Source organism: Rhamphochromis longiceps, linkage group LG8 (assembly GCF_057381845.1).
Source record: "Rhamphochromis longiceps isolate RC_006_pf linkage group LG8, R_longiceps_female_GT1.1, whole genome shotgun sequence".
NCBI lineage: Eukaryota > Metazoa > Chordata > Actinopteri > Cichliformes > Cichlidae > Rhamphochromis > Rhamphochromis longiceps.
The window spans coordinates 8355437-8380566 of record NC_140564.1 but is presented as its reverse complement, the minus strand read 5'-3'; the positions used below and the strand labels follow the sequence as shown (position 1 = coordinate 8380566).

The following is a 25130-nucleotide window of genomic DNA, read 5'->3' as shown; positions in this document are numbered from 1 at the left end:
TGGCCTTTGTGTAGGATGTTGATGTATTCTTTGTGCAGAGACTGGTGAATGACTGTTTTGTGGCTTTTCATGATGTTCCCATCCTCCACGCTGAGTTTATCAATGTGAAGATAGCTTTAGGTACTATATGTGACTGTCACTTAGGGATGGGTACCGGTATCGGTTCTGACATAAATGATAGTAACCAGACCGAAAAGCAGCGCACATTTCGTTGCTTTATTTCTGTGCTTTTTTTTCTGTAGTTTTTTTTTCCTGAGATGTCATACACTTTGGATTCTAGCCAATCATTTGACCTTTCCAAGGATAGTAGGCGGGCCCAGGTACGTACGTTCTTTTAGAACAGAGCTACAGTTTAAAAACGCCCAAGGTGAAGCGGTCAAAGTCTGGCGGTACTTCACAGCAAAAGATGCAAACTCAGCAGCCTGGAACAAGTGCTTTAAGGTGATACTGTGATACTGTCAAAGGAGGTAACACCTCGAATCTGATGAAACACCTGGCGACGCATAGCATTTTTTTTAAAAGCCAAGAAATGCACCGCATTTGATAGCTTACTGCAAGACCTCACACTGAGCACATCTATTGCGGGTGTGGTGCCTGTTATCGGACCCGGAGTCAGCAAAATCCCCCAAAAACCCGAAGAGTAGAGTCCTGGCCCCTAGCCCTGCCAGTGTAGCAGAAATGATGACGGATGATGATGGCAGCAGCAGCCGTTCTTCTCTGCGTGAGTAGCTTAATGTTGTTCGTGTGTAATTTACATTGAGTAGGCTAACCACGTTATTAAATTAATGCACGTAAGGTGAACTAGCAAACACCGTCATAGTTACATGCGGCTGTCTTCTTGTTTGAGTGATACACAAAGTTTGTGTTTTCTATTGTTTAAGCACCGGTTCCAACCAAAGGAGGTATGTTGTATCAACAGAAAAGGCTAACTTGGTTATCATTTTGCAGAAAAAAAGAGACTGCTAAAAATAAAAACATAAGAGGTTTTTGGACAAAGTTTGTGTTCTCCATTCCTTAAGCACCGGTCCGAGCACCGTCCGAGCACCGTTTAAACACTTTAACACGTTAACACGTTTACACGTTACACTTTAACACGTTTAAACACCGTTTAAACACAGTACTTTTCAAAAGTACTGGTTTGGCACCAGTATCGGACAAAACCTAAATGATTCCCATCCCTACTGTCACTGCACTATCATAAAATTGTTAGCTGGCGCCAGTGTGCTCAGCTTGCCGTCCTCGTCTTCTGTTGTTTTTCGTCCTTTTGCTCATATGCTATTCTGGTGGCTTTGCTTTGATTACCTATGACCGGCTTACTCTTTTAAGTCTTCGCCCACTTCATACTTATGGGCCGGACCCCTACAGGCCAGAACCGTGTTGGAGGGTCAGTGATGCCATCTCAACAAAGACGGATTCTCTCTCTGGTTCATGCTGCCTACCTCTGCCTCATTTTCAGCGTAGACGCCGTAGGAAGCGGGGCAAACACAGCGGTGTCCGTGTATGGATAAAGGCTCATCTTAAAGCACGGGTCGAGCCTGGCTTCGACTTCACCGTCAGAACCTTTCGTCCTTCCTCCGCTTCCCAGGAGCAGTTCACTTTTAGACTGCTCAATCATCAATGGATTTGCCCTGCTGAAAGTCAAGCATACCCAGCCCTTCCGGTGACCTGCTTGCCAGCTTGGAGTTGGCTTGAGGCTACCGGAGGTGGCGTGCGTTATGGCAACCTGCGCCCCTGAGATGTGCCTCTAACCTCGACCTGGCGTCTTCGGCCTGGATGGCATTATTAAATGTTAGGTCGTTGATGAACAAGACTTTTATCATGAATGACTTTTTTACCACTACAGGTCTGGATTTACTGCTCCTGACGGAAACCTGGATTCGTCCTGGTGAGTCCTTTCCCTTTTCTGAGCTCCTTCCCCCGGACTGTGCTTTTTTCAGCTCACCGAGACTTTCGGATCGGGGTGGAGGACTTGCGGTGGTCTTAAGGAATAAATTCCGGATACGGCAGCTGGCCCCACCTATGTTTGTTAGCTTTGAAGCACAATTATTGGAACTTGCTGGTCCCCCCCTGGCTACCGTCCTCCGAAATACAACAAGACTTTTATCAATGATTTTGCTGACTTCTTAGGATCTATTTGCTTAAATTATGACCATCTTCTTATTGCTGGTGATTTTAACATTCATATCTGTTGTAAAGACGATAGGCTTGCTAAAGACTTTCTTGTTTTAGCTGATTCTTTTATCCTCACTGAAGATATGCATAGCTTATTTGAGAGTTTAAAAATGTGTTAGGTAGGATGTAGAATTATTGTAGAGACACTGACACTGCCCTGGATGCAATAAAGGCCTGAGTGTGTCATGAATTTAGGAGTAGATTTCTAGGAGGTCCTCCCCCACTTTGAACTGCGAAAGTAAGACAAAGAGAAGTTAATGTTGAGTGGAAATTTCCCAGGCGAGACATGGGTGTGGGTCTCAGTGTTTGTAATATCTTAACTCTGTTTTCTATGTTGTGTAGAGGAATTTGGTTTAGCTCAGGTGAGGAGATTACTTTTATGACCCCCAGGAAGTCAGGTATACAGAGACACACACAGTGCTTTAACTGTTACGACACACCCACACCTACATGCACAGTCACTCACGTGCACTCACATAGACACACGGGTACGCGCACACAGTCACTCACGTGCACTCACATAGACACACGGGTACGCGCACACACAGGCACTCACGTGCTCGTGCATATACACACAGACACACAGAGTTTGCAGCACACCATGGGGGTTTTATGATGGGGTCACTTCTATAAAGCTGGCTGTAACTTACAAAGAGGTGGAAGATTCTGCAGAGGAACACCGGCCTTGCACATCTCCCCTTCTAGAAGATGCATGCTTAAATGAAGATGAATAAAGGTTTTGTGAAATGACTACTGAGTTTCGGTGCCGTCTCTGGATGCTTCGAGGAATAAAAAGAACCGGGTGAAACTGATTTCGTAACATCACTCAATGGGTAAATACTCCAACCCACTCTAAAGGTCACACGCTTGATTTGGTTTTCTCTCATGAATTGGACCTTTGTGTCAGGGACACTAGCAACACTGGGATTTCTGACCAATTTCCAGTCCTTTTTGATGCTGATCTATGCGAAACTGATCTGAACCTTGGGGGCCCTCGACGCCTTGGCCGTTTCATTGATTCTGGGACTGTGGCTGAATTTTCTGCGTTTTTCTCTGAATCTGTGCTCCCTGATACGGCTGGCATCACACAGTCTTTATTTGATGACTTTGCCAACTCCCTACTTGCTATATGCACCTCCTTACTGGACTGTGGCCCCTATAAAAGTGAAATGTCCTAGAAGCTGTTCCCGACCTTGGTTAAATTACTCTACACGTGCTCTACGCCGTACCTGCTGTCAAGCTGAGAGGCGGTGGAAAAAGGATAGGCTCCAGGTGTCCCTTGACATTTTACGCAGGACGCGCTTGGAATTCCAGAAATCTGCTAAGATGGCTAAAGCGGCTGTTCTGTCAGCCATTGTTACGAATAATAGATTAGATTAGATTAGATTAGATAGAACTTTATTAATCCCTCGGGTGGGTTCCTCTGGGAAATTCGATTTCCAAAAAAGCACAGCACCGACAGAAGTTACAGAGTTATACACACACACATATATATAAATACAGAGACAATATAAATAAAATATACGAAGGGGATAAATATAATAAATAGGAATAAAAATAAAAATACAAGTGAATTGCACATTTCAAGTATTGAGTCTATTGCACCGTTGACTATTTACAAAAGTATTGCACAAAAGGTATTGCACAGTGAGGTGAAGAGGCACTAAAGCTTAGTTGTTCCCCCCTCCTTTGTCCTTTGTCCTCCTGTTTCCCCTCCCTCTCCCCTCCAGAGAGGAGTTAAACAGTCTGATGGCATGTGGGACAAAGTCATAATAGTCATAATGCACGCGTTTTATTCAATATTTTTAACTCCTTGGTTAACCCTTATCCAGTTTTGAACAAAGTGAAACAATTCCTTGATAAAGATGCACTTCGTACTCTGTACTGTACCCTGGTTCTTCCATATCTTACATATTGTGTGGAAGTGTGGGGAAATACATATAAAAATACAACTAATCCATTAGTCACAGTACAGAAACGAGCACTGCGTATTATTCACAAGGCTGGTTATCTAGATCATACTCACAAATTCTTTCTTCAGGCAAAGTTACTTAAATTCCAGGATCTGGTTAATTACAATACATCCATAATTTTGTATAAAGCTTTTACTAAACTTTTACCGGCAAATTTACAAACTAGATTTGAAATTCGAGAAAAGGTTTATAATGTGAGAGGCTTTGGAGAATTCAAATTACCCAGAACTCGAACAACCCGTAAAGGCTTTTGTGTGTCTGTATGTGGTGTGAAAATCTGGAACAGTCTGAGTTTACAATTGAAACAATGCAAAAATATTCATAGATTTAAATTTCTCTACAAACAGTTGGTCTGGTCACAGTATACTCAATGATGGGTTTTAGTGTGCTCTGTAATGTCTGTCCTCTTACCATTGCTGGTATGGATTCCAAAATAAAAAATAAAAAATAAAGTGTGCGTATGTATGTACATATATGTACTTGTGTGTGTAGATATATATGTATGTATATGTATGTGTGTCTGTTACTTGTAGTTATTACTGCCTGTTACCTGTGGTAATGCAATTTATAATTTATATATTCTGTATTCAGTTATGAAGGCTCTAATTGTTGGTTGCGAGCTGCCGCTTAGATGCTTGTATCTGCCCGGGGCTGTTGATGGGTCTGTATGCAATGATGGGCGTAGCTGCGGGAAGTTTATTGTTTTTTTTTGTTGATGAGTGAGTATAGGGGTGGGATTTAATAAGTTTTCTTCGTCCCACTCCTTTTTCAGGCAAGTTTTGTTTTTTGTTTTGTGTATTTTATGTTCAATATAGGTATTTGTTGTGCCTGAAAATGAATAAATAAATGAATGAATGAATGAATCCTGAAGCATCGTGGCTGGCTTCTTCAGCTCTTTGTGAGCAGTTCTTAAATTACCACTGATAAAATCTCCACCTTAAGAGCCTTAAAAGCCTCGGGGTGTCCCAAGGCCCCGCTTTACGCTGCTCTATGACACTTGCTCAGTTTGAACCAGTGTCACTTCCTGTCCTTAAGGGAATCATTGATCGTCTAAAAAAAACTTAAATTCTGCATTTAATGTAATTGGGCCTTGTATATTATCACTGATCAATCTTTCTTTGTCAGTGGGTTGTGTTCCGACTGCCTTTAAACATGCCGTAGTGAAACCTCTTCTTAAAAAGCGTTCCCTAGATCACTCAAATCTCGCTAATTACAGACCTATCTCGCAACTTCCGTTCCTGTCAAAAATCCTCAAGAAGATTGTCCTATCACAGCATCAGACCTATCTGAATGAGAATAACATCTGGGATAAATTTCAATCTGGGTTTAGACTGCGCCATAGCATGGAAACGGCTCTCTTGAGGGTCTTCAATGATCTTCTTTTAATTACTGACTCTGGGCACCCCGCTGTCTTAGTTTTGTTGGACCTGTCTTCTGCTTTTGATCTCGTGACCATAATATCCTCTTAATGAAGCTTGAACATCTGGTTGGCATTATGGGTATGGGTCTTAGTTGGTTTAAATCCTACTTATCGGAGAGGTCCTCTGTCACGATGGGTACCTACTCCTCTTCCATTGCCCCCGTTACCTGTGGTGTCCCTCAGGGGTCTGTGCTGTGTCCTATGCTGTTTTCTCTACATATGTTACCCATTGGTCGTACTATTGAAAATTACAAACTCTCTTATCATTGCTACGCGGATGACATTCAAATTTATTTTGAATTGACCAAGGATGAAACTTCATCGATGCTTCGCTTCTTCGATTGTATAAGTGAAGTTAAAGACTGGCTGCTGAGCAATTCTCTTATCCTTATTGACAAGAAAACGGAAATTGTAATATTTGATAGTCATACCCCTAGAGCCCATCTAACTGCTGTCCTCGGGACCTTTGCTGATTATTTTTCTGATTCCGCAAGTAATATGTTGTTTACCTGGACGTCTCTTTTAAGCTTGACAAGCATGTGACCTCTGTTATTGAATCTTGTTTCCATCAACTTGGATTAATTTCTAAGGCTATGCCATACTTACCACGTGAGGATCTAGAAAAGCTTATCCATGCCTTTGTCACATCCAGGTTAGACTATTGCAACTCCCTATACACTGGGCTTCATTCTGCCCTTCTTCGTAGATTGCAACTCGTCCAAAACACCGCGGCTCGCCTTCTAACTGGTACTAGGGTTTGAGTCTATCACCCCAATTCTCACTGGCCTTCACTGGCTCCTAATTAAACACTGCATTGATTTTAAAATCCTACTGCTTATAAAATCATAAATAACATTGCACCCAGCTACCTTATTGATCTCCTTAGTGTGCATACTCCCAGTAGAACGCTGGGTCCTACAGCAGGCCTTTAAAGTGTTCTTTCTTGCCCTCCACTTTCCTCTCTTTTGCTTATATTGTTTTATTGTTAAGTCTTGCTTACTTATCTGCGTACTTGTATGCTTGGTTAATCAATGCCTGCCATCTGCTAGCTTATCTGCATTTGTATTTTACTACTGTTTTATTGGTTTATGTGAAGCACTTTAGCTACCTCTGGTTTTAAATGTGCTATACAAATAAATTTGTATTGTATTGTATTGTATTGTATTGTATCTCTGTATGGAGAAAACAGGGCTAGAGCGGGCTGTACTTGGCTCTCTCTGATGGGCCATCCTCGCTGGATGACTGTGCTGAGGGCTTGTAGCACATCATCTCGGGCTATGTGCTGTCTTAACTCCTCCAGGCAAGTAATATCCTCTGGAGCCAGGCAGGGGCGACATGGATGGGCTTTTTCATTATGGTCACCAGGGGTTGGCGGTCAGTTTTGACGACTGTTGCTTTGCCATAAACATAATCTTCGAACTTCGTGCAGGCGAACACCACGGCGAGGAGCTCCTTCTCTATCTGGGCATATTGCGTCTCTGTGTCCATGAGAGCACGCGATGCGAAGGCCACCAGTCTGCCATTTTGCAAACATGCACCGCCTAGTCTATAGCATGATGCATCACATGTCAGTGTAACTGGCTCCTTGACGTTATAATATGCCAATACTGGTGGGCTGGAGAGGCATGATCTGAGGTGGCTCTTTGTGGGTCAGTTTCCTTAGAGGTGCGGTGATTTCACTAAGGTTCGGTATGTAACTGACCATAACGAGGAAGCGCTGTAGTGACGTGACATCTGTGGGCACTGGCATTGCTCCTATTGCCATGGTTTTGGAGGGGTCTGCTTTTAGGCCGTCCTTTGTGAAGATGTGGCCCACATATGACACTTGGTGTAGGTGAAATTTGCACTTGTCAGGGTTTAGCCTGAGCTTGATCTCCCGTGTACATGTCAGCACTTTTTTCAGGTTGGCGTCATGTTAGACCACCCCATTTCCTCAAATGATGTCATCCACGATGACAGAGCATGGGTAACCGGCAAACAGAGCTGACTTGCAGAGCTGATGCCAAAGGGTATCCCTAGAAACCTGTGTTGCCCAAATGGAGTGCCAAATGTCATCAGCATTGAGGACTTCTCGTCGAGGCGTATTTGCCAGAACAAGTTTTTTGCATCTAGCACAGAGAACACTGTTGCTCCTGACATCTGTGCTGCCACTTCAACGCTGTGCTTTGAGTGGTGAGGTCTTTTCAGTGCTGTGTTGAGGTCTTTTGGATTTATGCACAGTCTGATCTCACACTTGTCTTTCTTGTGTGCTGCCACCATTGAGGACACCCAGTCAGTAGGCTCAGTGACTGGTGTTACAACGCCGATGCGTTGCATGCGTTCAAGTTCTGCTTTGACTCTTTCTTGCATCGCGACAGGGATGCGGTGAGCTGAAGGGAACACAGGCTGTACATCAGGGTCTAGCATCATTGAGTATGTGACTGGAAGTTCCCCCAGTTCATCACCGAACAGGTCTTGGTACTGTGTGAGTATGTGGGAGCTGAAATCTATGCTTCTTTCTGTGCTGCCCTGGTGGACCTCAGGGCTCATTTTTACAATGCCCATATCCATGGATGTTTGAAATCCTAGCAGTGGTTGTACTTCTCTGTCCACCAAAAAGAAAGGCAATGTGTGACACTGCTCCTTTAAGCAACAAGGTAGTGTAACAGTGCCAGTGGTCTGAATTCTCGTGCCTCAATAGGCAACAAGGCTCACAGGATTCTCTTGTTGACAGTGTGTCTTCTGCCATTCACTGTTTTGAAAGTGACATGACATTGTATTTCACCCCTGTATCTACTTTCATCTCAGTGGGCTCGCCATTTATGTGTATTGTGACAAATCCCTCGTCTTTCTTATTGGCTTTAGCGTGGATGCAATCGATCTGGCTGTCAATTTCTATGCCATCCACGTAAAATGTTTCATCTTGAAGTGGCAGCTCACTTGCTGTTAATTTGTGACAGTCTGTGGGAATGAAAGGGGCTTAGGCTTGTGCTTGCTGTTCAGAATGGGCTTTACTGTGTTGACACTGGTAGCTTGTGTCGCTAGTGTATTGCTATTTTTTTCAGTCATAGTGTATTCGACACACAGAGATCGCTTTAGCAAGTGTCAGCTTGCTGTCTCTTAACAGAGCCTTTCTTAACATGTCGCTAATGACACCACAGACAATACAATCACTGAGAAGTTCATCAGTGAGGTCCCCAAAGTGACAATATTTAGCCTTGATCTTCAAATCACTGATGAATGATTCAAGTGTCTCACCTGGCTTCTGATTTCTGGTGTAGAACTTGTGTCTTTCCATCATCCTGTTGTGCTGTGGATTGCAGATTTCACAAAACTTTGCCTTCAAACATTCCAGATCCTCTCTCGACTCAGCAGCAGTGAGTATCTCTTCATCTGCACCAGCTACGCGAACGGCAGGAACATAAACAACTGAGCATTCTCGTTCAACGGCATCTGGTCCAGAATATTCAGGAGAATGTAAGCCCTCGTCTTCGCCGGCTTGTCAGAGTGGGCAGTGGCGATGAAAATATCATATTCCCATTCAAAAACACGCCAATTCTCAGCAATGTTCTCATCAAAAACCAGAGGGTCAGGTTTGCGAAATCTGTCCGCCATGATGGGGCGACTTCTTTTTATAAATTTTATTTCTTTAGCGGCTAGTCCAACACAGTGCAGGATAAGCAATGCGGTATCCGGAGAGGGATATAAATATAGTCCGTGCCATCTTCTGACACCATGTAGCATTCTCGTGTGGTGCGACGAGCCAATGATCAGTCCAGATGTTATTCTGCTGTAAACTTTTTAATGCGTACTCCAGCACACAATAAACATAGTGGCTGAACACCAGAAGAGCTTAACTCCCCCCATACCGGTTGGACTAGCCCACACAGCTACACCAAGGTCTAACCATAGCATACACTGGTGTGAAAAAGTGTTTGGCCCCTTCCCATTTTCTTTTTTATATGTTTGTCACACTTAAATGTTTCAGATCATCAATCAAATTCAAATATTAGACAAAGATAACATAAGTAAACACAAAATGCAGTTTCTATATGAAGGTGTTTATTATTAAGGGGGAAGTTAATTTATTACATAAATTATGTTATAATTTATTTTTATAACATAAATTAACTGTGGTGTGTTACATCTTTGGAAAGCGGAGTTCAAATTTCTCTAGCCACACAGTGGCCTGATTACTGTTACAACTGTTCTCAATGAAGAAATCACTTAAATAGGACCTGACTGATAAAGTGGAGTAGACCAAAAGATCCTCAAAAGCCAGACATAATGCATGGTCCGTAGGTGTCCACATTTATGATTCTAATTGCTAAATGACGAGTGACCAGATTCAATCCTCTGTTACTTAAGTCCTTTGCTGGGTCTAACTTTCCTCCCAAGCTTATTACTCTCTGGTTATTCAAGCCACGTCTCTAGCTTTCAGCATGGAGCTGGCTGGCCAGATTAGCTTGCCTGCAACCAATGCTGGAAATCAAATAACAGCTGATAAGGCAGAAAAGGGGGAAGATGAAAAAAGCTGGGCATAATGTCATAGCTTCACTGCTTTAGCAGTTGATTGCAATGAAAACACTGGACAAGGACTCTGTTTTGGAATTCAATAAAGGTACAAGAAAGTTCAGCTTGTTCCTGAATCTGAAAGTTCTCTGCCAAGGTCATATACGCATATGAAGTGTACAAATATTGAGAGGGCGAATAAAAATAATAGAGTTTTCCTTCTTTTCCACTTTTCTGACATTCTAGCACTTACCTCGGGGCAAGAATGGAAAAAAGCAGCCAATAGCTTTGATGGGAGACAGCTACAGCAATAAATATTTTATGCTATTGATGGGCTTTTGTGCTCAGAAGAAGAGTTATGGAACCAGTACAGCCTAACATAATAACAGGTAGTTTCTTGCCAGCAGACTGAATCTGCATTTGAGTTTTTAGTAATGTTTGAAAAAGGTGATAGGTCTGATACCGAGTTAAAAAATATTTTCAGAAATACTTTAGGAACCTGCTGAACTCACTAGTGAAAGAAGTCCTTTCAATTTAAAAAGTTCTAAACATCAGTAAAAGTCTTCTGAGACACTTCAACAGATGGTGCCAAGCCTTTTTAAGAAAGAAAATTTAGCTGCTGATTTGCATAAATGGAAGTGCTTCCCATAAAACATGTGCAATGTTTTAAAAATAAATGGAAACCACATAAAACAAAAGTCAAATGTTGTCATTTAACCTTCATGTGTAACAAATGTGGTAAGAAATATAGGACTATCACCCTTTAAAGAGTCTGGCTGTCATTCTTCTACTTAGACTCTGTTCCCACTGCCTTTTGGATGTTATTTTTTATTTCTCAGAGAGTGGAAAAAGAAAGAAAGAAAGACCTTTAACATCCACTTTTATTCATATAACAATTCACACACACTTAAATCCATGTGAACTTGTCAAAACATAGAACGAATAGTAATAGTAATGCAAGTAACACTATAAAAACCATGCTCCACTTTCATTCTTGATGCAACCAACCCCTTAAAACTAAGTACCACATCAGTCCAACCCTGTCCAAATATATGTATTTTTTTGTTATCCAAATTACTAACTTTGCCATGCCAAGAAGAAAACTGATTAGGGCACGAGCCTTTATTTTTATAGCTCTGTACCTAAGACCAAAAACAAAAACAGCTGTAGAAAATTGCTCACCGAGGGCTTCCACCCAGTCCTGCAAAAACCTAAACAGGATTTTTAACTTTAAAAAGGACACAAACTTCCAGTGACTCCTGGTGTTCACAAAATGTACATCCTCCCCTAACAATGGGTCAAAATTAGCTTTGTGACTGTTTGTAGCTATCAATCAGTCACAAGCAGAGGTGGGTAGTAACGAATTACATTTACTCCATTACATTTACTTGAGTAAGTTTTTGAAAAAAACTGTACTTTTAAAGTACCTTTTTTGCACGATACTTTTTACTTTTACTTGAGTACATTTATGAAGAAGAAACTGTACTTTTACTCCGCTACATTTGCAAAATTCGACTCGTTACTTTAAAAAAAAATAGTTTAACACATTAGATAGCATGCCGCCAGTGGAGTTTCCGGTACTTTTTTACCAATGAGATGTGGCCATGCAGTCACATGACCAGTTTGAAACTGTGGCGGGCAGAGCAGCCCAAGCGTTTCAAAGTAGCGGATACACGGAAAGAAGAAACATGAAAACATGGCAGAGTCTACGCTAGAGCTGAAGAGGATGAACAGCATTTTCCTCACATACAAAGAATGTTTCGCTTAAAAGCAGTACAAAAGAATAGCTATGTCTTCAGTGTCGGTGTCTTCAGTGAGAGCCAAAACAAACCAACTTTTCACCGTGAAACAACTCAACTTGTGTAACCTGAGGAAACGGTAAGTTTTCTCTAAATATCTTTTTATTTATTAATTTTTCTTTTTTCTTTTTAATGAGTAATTAGCTTCAGATTTTAATTTTCTGTCCAAATCTGTCTCAAATTTTTACTTAATCTTATTTCTGGTGCATTCACAGCCACATGCAGAGACATCTGAAGTGCACCTTGGCTAATCATTGTAAATTCACACTGGTGATAAAGCTGAGTGTGGAAGGGTGGAAAAGAAGCACTTTTTGGCACTTTGTGTACACCTGTGAGCATGAACGCGCTTGTTTTTAAAAGGTTCCTACATGTAATGATCTGTGGGGAGCCACAGCCCCGTCCTCCAGGGCATGAAGCAGGTATGGTGGAGATCAAAACTCCAGACATCCAGAGGCCCCCAGAACACAAGAGACCAAGGAAGACCAACAGAGGGGCAGCCGCGCCACTGTCCCAGAAAGAGCTGAGGAGAGTTCCAGATGAGGGTTCACTCAGCAGCCGCGGAGCAGAAGCCGGGGGGGGGGGGGGGGTTGGAGTGACATGCCCGGGAGCTTCGCCGGCAGCCAGCTGTGCCAAAGTGACCGAGCACTCCACCCCCGAAATGGCCCGAGCGAGCCCCAGGCTCCAGGCCCCGATAAGCAGCCACCAAAGAGTGAGCCGGTGTGTACCTGGACGTCCATCCCCGGACACAAAGACCCACCAACGCACCGATGTCTGAAGGCGTCTGCCACTGGCAGGGGAAGTGGTGGGGGGAGAGTCCCCAGAGAGGTGGCGTCTGATACCTGACCTGACATATGGACACAGACGTACAGGCACACACAGATACAAACATCCATTCCCACCCTCATGCTCTCATATGCAATTACTCAACACTCACCCAACGTGGAGACAGACATAAAGAGACGCTGTACACACGATCACACTCTCCAAGCGTACTCTAAGCCCCGGGTCTAGGTACCCTTGCCCCTGGAGGGGGAAACTGCACCACCAAACTAGTGTTACCCTTTTCCCTGCGGTGGGGAGATGCAGACCGCCCCGACTCCGCAGCAGCAGGGAGGCCCCACATTCCAGACTCCAGTCGGACAGCCAACTCCTCCTCCTAGCCCCCCCGCTCCAGCAGGCCGCAGAGAACGGGGGTGAGAGAAGACTCCAAACCTCCCTCCACCCGCTCATATGTAGTGTTGATGCATGTGTGTTCTAAGGTGCATTTAAAACACAGGAGGGCATGGAGCTACCTGCCAGAGAGCAGCAGGTAAGCGCATAGCCCCTCCTGCTAGCCCTCAATGTCTACGTGTATTTAAAATTGAGAGGTGGGCAACGACGCAAGGGGTGAGGTGTACACCCTGATGGTAATTTGGACTCCGTGTATCGTGCCCACCCCCAATATCCTATGTGTATGTGTTATGAGAGTGTAAGTAATGTGAATGTCTAAGTTGTGGGATAAAATTGAGGCAGAGGCAGCCAGAAGGGGACAGAGGAGGGGGGGGGGGGACGCCCCCCTGCACCCCTGGTTATTGTGGTGGAGCGGGAAAAGGGAGGCAGCTGGAGATGGGGAGGGAAGGAAGGGAGGGGCAAGTGACCTCCCTGACCCCAGTAGGCACCCCCATCCTCTGCAACCCGCCAGGGAAAGGGGGCCCAGGCCCATCTGGATCGGGGCCTAGTACAGCAGCGCCACCTGGCTCCACAGAGCCCGGAACAGCCCACCCGACCCCACCACAGAGAAAACTGCACCCACCCCGTCATCCACTCATCTTCCAGACTACACGAGACAATAGACGCCCAGGCTGAGATCTTCCTCCACCTCTCCTGTATCTCCCCCTCCTGCAGAGTGAGTTCCTGAAAAGAGGCGAGCTCCTGCAAGATGTAACAACCTCCCCCACCAGTCAAAGAGCCCCCCCAGGTGGCTGGATGCACTGGCGGCACCCTGCGCCAGGGCTGGGCCTGGGTCTCTCCCTACCCCCACACCAATCACAACAGCGAAGGTGGGACCAAACTATGACCACCCACACCCACTAGGTGATGGAGCTGATCAAAGGAGCCCAGAGCAATTGATCTGATGTGGTAGCAGAGGCTGTATCAAGACTAAGCTAAATATCTTTTTAGCTGTGGTTAGCTGGATGTCAGTCTTATGTTACAGCAGCTGTGTCGAGCTCGAGCTGCGAGTCATATTTTCGGCGCTACGTTGTAGTGAGATAAGTTTGTGCTATAAGTTTGTGCTATATTTTGAACTATAAGCTAACAGCTAGCCTGGTTAATGGCGCTGGAGTTCCACGCACATGCAAACAGCTCGTCTCTACTGCTTTAACTGTTAAAACAGAAGGCAATACTGCGGCTGACAGGATTTATTATGTGAAACAGCAGCTTGTTTAGTTTAAACAGTCTGCATTAAGCTGGGCAAACACTGTGCGATTTTTTTTTCAGTCACGTTATTCAGCTCCTGCTCAAACTGTACAATTAAATCTCAGGGGTTAGAAGTTCATAAGTCACGATGCAGGGTCTCACACTATACGGCCTGATGCTCTGATGCAACCTGAGTGCTCAAACTGTGCGTCCATAATATGAAGCTTATCATACAAAATCTGTCCAACGCTCTCCCTCTCTGTCTTTTACTCACACACACACACACACACACACACACACACACACACACACACACACACACACACACACACACACCATCAACTTTGCTAAATTACTAATGAAAAACATTGACCAGTCAGCTGTGATTAAGCAGCAATGTCCATCCAACTCTTTTCGTGGTTGTTGTTGTCGTGATAATTTTGTGAGGCCACATTGGATACGGAAGCGTAGAGCTGCCACCCAGACAAAAGAAAAATAGAGCTATATCATGTTATAACTTGAAAAGTATATTGTTCAAACAATATACCTTTCACGTTTGAACAATATAATATCACGTTATTACAATATACATAATTATCACGTTCGTACAATATAAATATTATATTGTACGAACGTGGTATTATATTGTTCAAACGTGAAAGGTATATTGCACGAACATGAAAAGTATATTGAAAAATGCCTTGTGACTCACAAGACATTTTTCAACAGGTGGCTAATACAAGACCCTCCATCTCCCTTCAGGTGTAAGGTCTAAAACCAAAATCCTGTGCCCACCTCGACTCTCTGACCCCAGCTAGAGAGCACAAGTTCAGCACCTTAACACAACTTTGATATAGGTGCTTCTTCCTACATAAACTGTGAACACCCAACACAGGTGTTCACAGGGAAAGAAGCAGTCCACTCTCCTCATGCCAACTATCAAAAGCTGGAGAAACTGAAAGTACTGAATATGCATACTAATATGCATCATGCCACTGGTCAGCTAAAACATGGTCTTTAGTAAACACAGTGACACAAGTAATGACTCTCAGATTTCTTCCAGAATCCTCTTTAAGGTTCTGATGGACTTTAGTTAATAATATAAGTTTGTTAGTAACATTTGCATATCCCTTCCCAATGTCTTAATTCCTTCCCCAGCATAAATTCCCTGGCAGGGTTGGAATGTTGTCTGCACACCATTTACCTACCATAAGGCCTCACTTTTGTTCCAGTTAACTTTGGATGAAGCCTTTTCATACAAAGCTAAGCTCTTCCTCAGTTCACACACATCACGCTGATTTCTAATAAAAATAATAATAACATCAGCATGAGCAGAAAAAAAAACTACTGGAGGACTCTGACCCCAAATTTGTAATGTAAAATCTTTTAATCTAGCTCTCAATCTAAATAAGAGGTTCCGTTGCTAAGCTATATAACTGACCCGAGATAGGACAACCCTGCCTAATACCTCTATTAACTGATAACAATTAGTGTAGAGTGACCTTACCCAAGAAAGAAAAACATTTCCTACACCAAATGCTTGCAAAGTTGAAAAAAAGAAAAGTATGATCTCCACGATCAAAAACCTTCTCCTGATCAATAGAGATGATCCCCACATTTAGGTCATATGCAATGTTCCCTCTAAGCTGAGCGCGTGAGCAATCGCGCACTGCTGACATGGTCTCCCCACACAGAAAATTTGCGCTGTGTGCAAAAAAACCATCCAGCCTGAATTGGAATTAAAGTAAATACATGTATTTATTTTATTTTGCTGATTTTCTGTGCACGGACACTGTGTCAGCAATGCACGATTGCTCACGTGCTCATCTTAGAGAGAACAGTGGTCATATGTCTCACAAATAGCAAAAACTTCTCTCATAGTAAATACATTGTCTAACATAGATCTGCCTGGAACACAATACTGGAACTACTGGAACTAGAAGGTCTATTGGATATTGGATCAGTCTATTGGATAACACCTTTGAAAGAATCTTATTGTCTGTACTAGGGCTGCTCGATTATGGCAAAAATGATAATCACGATTATTTTCACTGAAATTGAGATCTCGATTATTTGACGATATTTATTTAACCCTTTAAGACCTACTATAGAACCAAGTCCGCCAGAGCTTATATTATTTTTTTACACGTTGTAGTGCCATTTGTGGGAGCATTTCAAGTTGCTATACAACTGTTATAGCCCATATTTTAATAATATGTATGCATTAAGTCCATAGTAACTACATTAATTGCAATAAACTACAAAAAAATTGAAAATCGTTTTTGTTTTTTTTACATATATTTCTACTTGGAGAAATTTAAGAGGTTTATCCCTCAAAACTTTAAATACAAAAAAGTTGCAAAAAAATAGTTTACAACAACAGGAAATTTATTTTGAGTGTCTTCATAGTTTTATTTTGGAGATGCAGCAATTTTTAGATACTGCAGGAAAAACGAAAAAACAATCCTATGATGCAAATTTGCAAAGAAAACAGCATGTGCATCAAAATAAACTATTTCCAGCAGTGCAATTCGAGTTCTAAGCATCCCAGAAACTATTCAGAAGAGTCAAACATGACTTATAAAAACACCAGTATAGGCTTTTAAGGCCTACAAGTAAAAAACTACATTTTCCACGAAAATGACTTCACTTCCGGTTTCGGACAGGAAATGGCGGACATGCGATAGTTCGCACTGACGTCTGTTTCAATGTGGGAAGTGTTACGAACAGCTGATGGGATCGGCAAAGCGTGTTTCTGGAATATTATGTTTTTGTTCCTGCAAGCGCTTTTTATGCAATTTTTGCAAAGCTATATGTGGAAGGAAACCGTGACCGAGGACAAGCTGATGGCATAAGATGTAAGTACAACTCCTCTGGTTTCATATGCAAAACAAATTATTGCGCTAGCTTACACGGTTCAGGTTCTACAGGGATTTAAAAATAGTTACACAAAACGGAGCGTGCTGCTCTGACCGGCTGTAAAGGGTTAACAATAACAATGTATTGAATAATGACTATAAAAAATAATATAAAATAGTGTGCAACACTACTGAAGTTTTTTTTACCTCTCTTTTCAATCAACGGCAGTCACTCTCCTCTACAAATAACTTCTGCTTAGCTTTCCGAGCTTCCCTCGGGTCCTCTTAATCAGCGGTCTCCAACCTTTTTTGCGCCACGGACCGGTTTATGCCCGACAATATTTTCACGGACCGGCCTTTAAGGTGTCGCGGATAAATGAGGGAGGGGCTAATAATCGGCTCAGTCATTTTTAATGATCGTTGAAAGCCCAGATCGTAATCGTGATTAAAATTCGATTAATTGAGCAGCCCTAGTCTGTACAAAAGGTCTGTCCCCAGTAAGTTCCATAAATATTAAAAAAAAATCTCCAGGTAGGTCATTTTTTCCTAGGGATCTCCCAGATGCCATCTGTGCAACAGCCATTGTAAGCTCCCTCAATGTCAAGTCTGTGTTGAATATCGCTTGATCCTCTGAAGTGAGTTGAAGAAGTTCTGCTGCCACTGCTTCATCACATGTATCTTTCAAAAAGATATTTGCATAAAACTCTGTTGCAAGTTTTCTCATCTCTGCTGGATTCATTGTAACTTGGTCATTTGGTAGGCCAAGGCAGACCATCTGCCTTTTTTCATGCAACTGACCTCTCCAAGTTAAAAAAGAATGTTGTTGGTGGATCCATATCCTTAGGCTTTGTAAAACGAGCTTGAATTAGAGCCCCTTTAACTCTTTCCTGAAGAAGATAATTTAATTACATTCTTTTATGAGACAATAAATCCTTCTGATTATTCTGACAAATGGAAACACTCTACAGGTGTTATTTCCTGTTCCAGTTTCTGAATTTACCCTCCTAATGTTACTAGTAGATCTATAAGTGTACTGCTGGCAGAAATTTCTGATTTGAGCTTTCCCTACCTCTCACCATCTAATTAGAGATTGAAACTCGTTTTTCTTTGATTTAAATTTTTTTTTAAATTGTCACAAAAGTTAAAATCACATAAAAGTTTAGTGTGTTAAAGATTTCTGTTTCCCCATAGAAGTAATAACCAGTTCCATTAAAACCATGTGATGATCTGTAAACACAACAGGAACAATGTAGCAATTCACAACACGAGTGCTATAAGAGCCAGAAAGATAGATTCTGTCTAACCTACCTGCATAGCATCTACTTTCAACTATTCTGGCCCAGGTGTACTGTCTACTCAAAGGATTATTCCTTCCCAACACATCAATTAAGTCCATCATTGTTGTAGGAGGACTCGAAATGTGTTCCTTTGCCAGTTCTGTTCTCTGTGTAATCAAAACAACAGTTCCAGTCTCCACCCAAAATAAAACATTCACTGGAATCTATAACACTTAGTTTATCTTCCAATATTTTAAATTAACTTTACATTCTGGACCATAATTTGATAAATACACATTAATAAAATGAATGATAACTCCTTGAATTTCTGACATTAATATATTCTGTACTTGCCAAAATCTGGATATATAAAGTTGGCGAAAATAAGATACCGACCCCTGCACAGCAATTTGTTCCATGGCTAAATATGCATTTATTTATGCAAGGCTGGACGGGGCAGCCGTACCCTCATTCTATTTCCACAGCATTATCACTGTGGCTTTCTTGTAAAAAAGTTACATCTAGCTTCTTCTGTGTTTCTTTAATCAAAGCTCTCTTCTGTGCATCCATCCCACATTTACATTTAAAGAAGGCCACCTTTAAATTTTCCATATTGAGAGAAGGAATAAAAGGAGACAAGAAAAAAGGAAAATTAGAAACACCCACTGATGTCTACTTAACTTGGAATTATTCTAAAGATTTCACTTTTTCCTCAAATTAGTTTTGACCGTTCCTTTCTCCTGTCTTACATTAGTAATATTTGTCCTTAAACTGTATTGCTTTTTTTTAATCCAGGAGATCCAGACCAACAACTTTCTGTATTTTCTTCACAGACTGAATAAGCTTCTCAACATCAGGAAAAGAGTCTGTTACAACAGCAGATCTCCCATTACTATAGGCCAAAAAAAGAGTTAATTTCTTCCACACAGTACTGATTTCTATTTTGGAAAACACTTTCCACAAAAGATAAATAATCTGACGCAGTGTAGTAGTGCCAGGCAGCACTACCTGCCTCCACATACAGTAACAACGATGTTGCTGCAGCTGTAGCCACTTCTGCCTCCTGCTGTAGGGGCAAGTGATCTCTTCTCTCCACACATGTCCACACTCAAAGCATTTCATCACACTTGAACTTGCATACACCATATAATGTCCCTCATGTGTAACATGGAAAGAGACATCTAATGATTTGGGTGGACAGGACTCATTAACTCTTTGTTTTTTGAAATCCCACTTTAAATAAGTTAACAGAACCATCTTAGGTTGTAAACAAAAACAACAACCCCGTTATTCATACGGGAGACGTATGCAATGTTTCCATGCCCCACTTTGTCCCCATGTCTCAACAGCACCGACTCCACAGAGATGCTGGGCTGTGGCACCACTTGCACTCCGTGTCTCAATGAGAGAGACGGCGTCCTTGAGGACGTCCGTCCCTGCAGGGAGTTCACAAAAAAGTCATCAAAAACTATTGATCATAATAATAGAACATAATATTAATTAAAGATAATACCACAAAACTTCCACATGCAATGCAGAAAGAAAGGAGAGGAAAGGGTTGGGGCATTGCCTCCTTTTCAGATGAATCAACATTAGTGTTTTCTGCATTAGTGACAGAGTGCAGGTGTAAAGTAGCATCTCTCTAGCCCCTGATTAAGACTGATGCCATGCCAGCAAGATGACAGCACAGCATAGAACTGGTAGAAGGAAGCAGTCTGGAATCCATCCCACAGTGCCATCTGGTATCTCATGAGACAAATCACAGAGAGTAGAGGGTAGACAAGGGAGAGACGCAACTAGGGGCACACAACATGGAACACAATACTAGACGCATGCTTCTGAACATACAAAAACAAGCATGTCAGCACTTTCTTAATACCTGGGATTCCCATCATGACCATTAACTAACCCGTGCGGGTAACAAGCCCGCAGCGGATTATTCTCCGCTCTAGTATGCAATGTATTGTCTTTCAAATAATTTTTTTGGCTGACACTTTATACTGTGTGTTGGAATGACTTGGGCACATTTAGTCTTTTGTTATGTTTTTTGTGATTTTATAATATTCCTTACATGTTTTTTCTGAGTTTCACCTCCACCTTATTTGTTGTGGTAGTGGTGCACTTCCTACTGGATTTTGAAGCAAATTAATACACCTAACTCACAGCAGGCATAGCGCTATGAGGTGCCGTAAGGGACATTATTACTGAAACGCTCTCACACACACTACTGAAACGCTCTCACACACACACTACTGAAACGCTCTCACACACACACACACACACACTACTAATATTTTATCTCTCACACACACACACTACTGAAACGCTGTCACACACACTACTGAATAGGAAGGCATTTCAGTAAAACAGGAAGGCATTTCAGTAGAACAGGAAGGCATTTCAGTAGAACAGGAAGGCATTTCAGTAGAACAGGAAGTTGTGTCCAGACCAGGAAAGTGAAGGAAAAAGTGGTACATTTCAAACCACTACACAGATGTCTACTCAGCAACCTGCTAGTAGCTTGAGTGAAGCAGCCGCATTACTCAACAGTATATTAGCCTCAGCAGAGACCATCAGAACTCTGTCAAATGCGACAGTCGTGGGGCAGCAACCTGTTGCAAGCACCAGTGTGGATGGACTGGATAGTCACTTAACATCCCTCTTTCCCTCACGTCAGCATGAGCTGCCCATGCCAGCGACATCTACAGTCAAGAGAGAATGTGCACCTATCAAACTCGGCAATGCTTCGGCAGCTGGACATCAGGCACCAGAAGAAAAAGGTAGTTACAAAGTTTAATGAGTTTGTATTCACTTGTCTGAAATGGGGCGATATGTAATAGTCTGACATTTAAGACTATACTGAGGGCCAGATTTACTAAATGGGGAAAAATAGCACAGCTCATAGGTGTAGTTAGCTTTACGGGTGCGCTATTTTCTAAACCACTGAGTTCATTTTGTATCAAGCCTTAGTAAATCGGTTTGCAGACTCGCTTTACCCCATCTACCCATTCCATATTTTGTACATTAAGAAATGAACTCCCAGAAATGCATATATCACAGGGTCAGTTGCAAAAATTTCCCGCAAAAGTTACCGCAATATTGTCACTGCGTTGTCTTTTAAAATACCAAATACCAACAAACGCGCTGTCGCAAAGCGCTTGTAAGTCTGGCTCCTATGTACTGCAATACCTTAGTGTAACATATTCCTATTATGGCAAAGTTTCCAATATTTTAATTTAATTTATTTAATTAATATAAATTAATTAATTTAATAACAGACTGCCACTCATTATCACCCTACCAAGGCAGAATACAATACAATACAGTATATAAAATTAACCCTTATGTTTGCCTAACTAACACAATTTTGTCTATGAAAGCATTCTGTGTGGGGGTTTGGATAGTGTTCTGCTGTCTGCATCTCAGTATTATTAGTTATCACTTGCTGTTGTTTGTGGTATCTCATAGTTATATTTATATTTCAAAGCTATGGCACAGCAGCATGACCATTTCAACAAAGATGTTATACTACTTCCAACTCCATCATGGGGAGTACCCCCCCACCCCCACCCCCACACACACGTGCTTACACGTGCACACACATACACACAGTGGCACAAAATGTCTTTTTCCACATTACGTTTACCTGGCACAATCGATGTTAGAGATTTATATTGTGATTAAACAACTCAGCAGTATATACATTAGACGACATCTAAATTGATGTACTTTGAATCCCCCCAAATATTTAACATACTCAAAGCAAGTTCTGTTTTTTTGGTTATTGTTTTTTTTTTTCATTATTCGTAACCTTATGCTGATCATATAGATTAACTTCAGTAATGTTTTGAATGAAGGACCTTTAATTTTGATGTATTGTGTTAATACTTTTAAACACAAGGCCTGGCCATTTGTTTCAAACCAGTGAACTTACCATAAGTGGTTGGGGGCCTGAACACTATAGATCCTTCGCCTTATCGTATGACAACGTCTAAATGCACGTCCAATAGGATCCACTTCCTGTAGACTTTGACTGACCCTCCAACGTTGAACTCTTAAGCCACGAGATCTCAGACTTCCAAGAATATATACTTCCCCTGCATTTGGAGTCTTCTGTAGGATATCCGTCACAAGGCCATTCAGTCCTTGATTTGACATATCCACATAGCTTAATGGCTCAACTCCCAAAGTTTGTCTGTGTCTGTACAGGGTTCTTCGACTTATTCCAAACCATGATGCAATTCTCTGCCATGTCATACCAATGGAAACAAAGTGAGAAATCTGTTCAGCAGATATAGTGTATCGTGGCCGACCTGGATGACCACTCAAGGTGGTTGGGGGTAACAATCTGTGGGTCACATAAGCAGATCTCTGTCTAGCATCATATTCATGTAGCAAGCTGCAAAAACATCTATACAAGGATCCTAGTAGGTTGGTGGCAACCCTATTATTAGGATCATATCGAGATACAGCAGCAAGAAATTCTGATAAAGTTTGTGTATGATCATCTAGCTCTCTATAAAGCTGCTCTTGTCTGATATTGTCCGAATTTTCATTTTGGAGCGCCCCAATACATTGCAGAGCACAAGTAAAAAAATCTGTCAACATCTTCTTCATTGGTTCTTACCTCAAACAACAAAGAAAGTATGTAAAAAATTACAAGGATCCGATGTAATTTCATTGTAGATGAGGTACTGTCAGACTGTCTTTCCAGATTATACGGGCAGCTAGCATAGCCAGGATGCCCCGACTTGTTGCAATAGGCTGCTACCCTAAAATAATGTTTGGATAGTCACTGGTGAAGGCAAAAGATTTTTCAATTATACCTCTAACAGACTGTTGTAGACGTCACCGCGGTGTTAGCTGTGCATTAATGTGTCGTTTGTTTTTCCTCACCTTCCTGTGCAGCTAAAATACCTTCTTGTTCAAATGAAATCTTCTTGGTTTTCAGTAGTGTGTGTGAGAGATAAAATTTGTGTGTTTGAGAGATAAAATTTCAGTAGTGTGTGTGAGAGCGCAGAGGTGGGACCAAGTCATTGTTTTGCAAGTCTCAAGTAAGTCTCAAGTCTTTATCCTCAAGTCTCAAGTCAAGTCTCAAGTAATGTCAGGCAAGTCAGAGTTGAGTCTCAAGTCACTGGTGTAAAAGTCCGAGTCAAGTCACAAGTCTGAAACTTTGAATTTCAAGTCCTTTCGAGTCTTTAAAAAAAAAAACGAAAAAATAATGTTGCAGTTATATGCTAAATGTAAATATTAGACCATGTAATTTTTAAATCTGTGTTTTTCTCAACACATGACAAAATAGTGAACTTAGAAAATATACACAAATTGTGAAATTGCACCTCTTTAAAATGCAGCTCAATTAAACCTAGCTCCAAGAATAATTTTCACCGACAGTTCTGAGATAAGCTGCATGTTATTCTTGGATGCGGTTGTAGGACCAGCTTTAAAATCGCATGACAAAAATATCATACACATTAAAAAAAACTGCATCACCAACGTAGCCTGGACAACATTTGCTAGTTAGATGAAGTCAGCTATCTCATCGTAGCATATTTATATGCATATTTATAATCATACGGTTCTTGGAGTGAGTGCATACACTCATGAAGTTTAGTAACTTCAGGTCACTGCAACAAGCCCAGGTACAGTTTACCGACGGATGGGTACAGGACCTTGAAATGCACCGTGTAGAACGAAAGACCATCGTACGTATCATAAGTTTACCAGTCTCACAAATCGTCATCATAAATACACATTCCTTAACCGTTTATTAATAGGACCTTTGAGCTCAACGGTAATTAATTAGTAGTGGAAATAATTTCTGGTACCCATCACAGAAATGTAGCAGTGACAACAATATTGCATGCTGTAATCGTACTGGGCAATTAGTGATACAAAAAACCTGTTTTATCCTGTGAATAAAAGTATATGTTCTTGTCAATGTACCATAATAACAGAAGCGAAACGCAATATTGTGTCAGGACAATTCACTATTTATGCACAATAAACAAAGGAGCATAGCGCGACAATTTCTGTTCAGCGCCAGACTTGCTTGTAACCTATATCACCAATTATGTTATGAAAATGACGTATTAACTACTAAAAAACACTGACCTTCGTGTAAATGCTTGGAGCAGACTAACCTGTGAGCTGGAGTGTTCTGGGACGTTATATTTGATCTTTGAATGGCTGCAATCCAGGCCATCCGTCGCGTCTTTGTTACTTCGGAAACATGGCTTGAACAATTTCTCTTCAACGACGTAATCCGATAACAACCGATCTCTTTACCCGTCGGCTTCCCGTGGCTGTCATGCGACCGGCTATTGCAGTTAATAATACAACGGCTTCTTGACATTTTTGTGTTTCTTTTTATCGCTGTATAACTGATTTTAATTGAAAGCCTGCGTGCGCTAGTACCGCTTGCCACGAGTTCCCAGAATCCTTTGCGGTTCTACCCGTGAATGACGTCACATTTTCAATCTCTATATAATATGCATGTTAAATTTTATATTTGGGGTAAAATATCAAGTCTTTTCAAGTAAACCGGTTCAAGTCCAATTCAAGTCCCAAGTCACTGGTGTAAAAGTCCAAGTCAAGTCACAAGTCTTAGAACATTTTTTCAAGTCAAGTCTGAAGTCATAAAATTAATGACTCGAGTCTGACTCGAGTCCAAGTCATGTGACTCGAGTCCACACCTCTGTGAGAGCGTTTCAGTAATAATGTCCCTTACGGCACCTCATATA

General features: G+C 41.7%; 1 protein-coding gene across 2 annotated transcripts in view; it reads right to left on the bottom strand.

Annotated features, from left to right (window-relative positions):
* ca10a (carbonic anhydrase 10 (inactive)a) overlaps positions 1 to 25130 on the bottom strand; it is a 321179-nt gene that overhangs the window by 50643 nt on the left and 245406 nt on the right. The gene's annotated exons all lie outside the window — the stretch shown is intronic.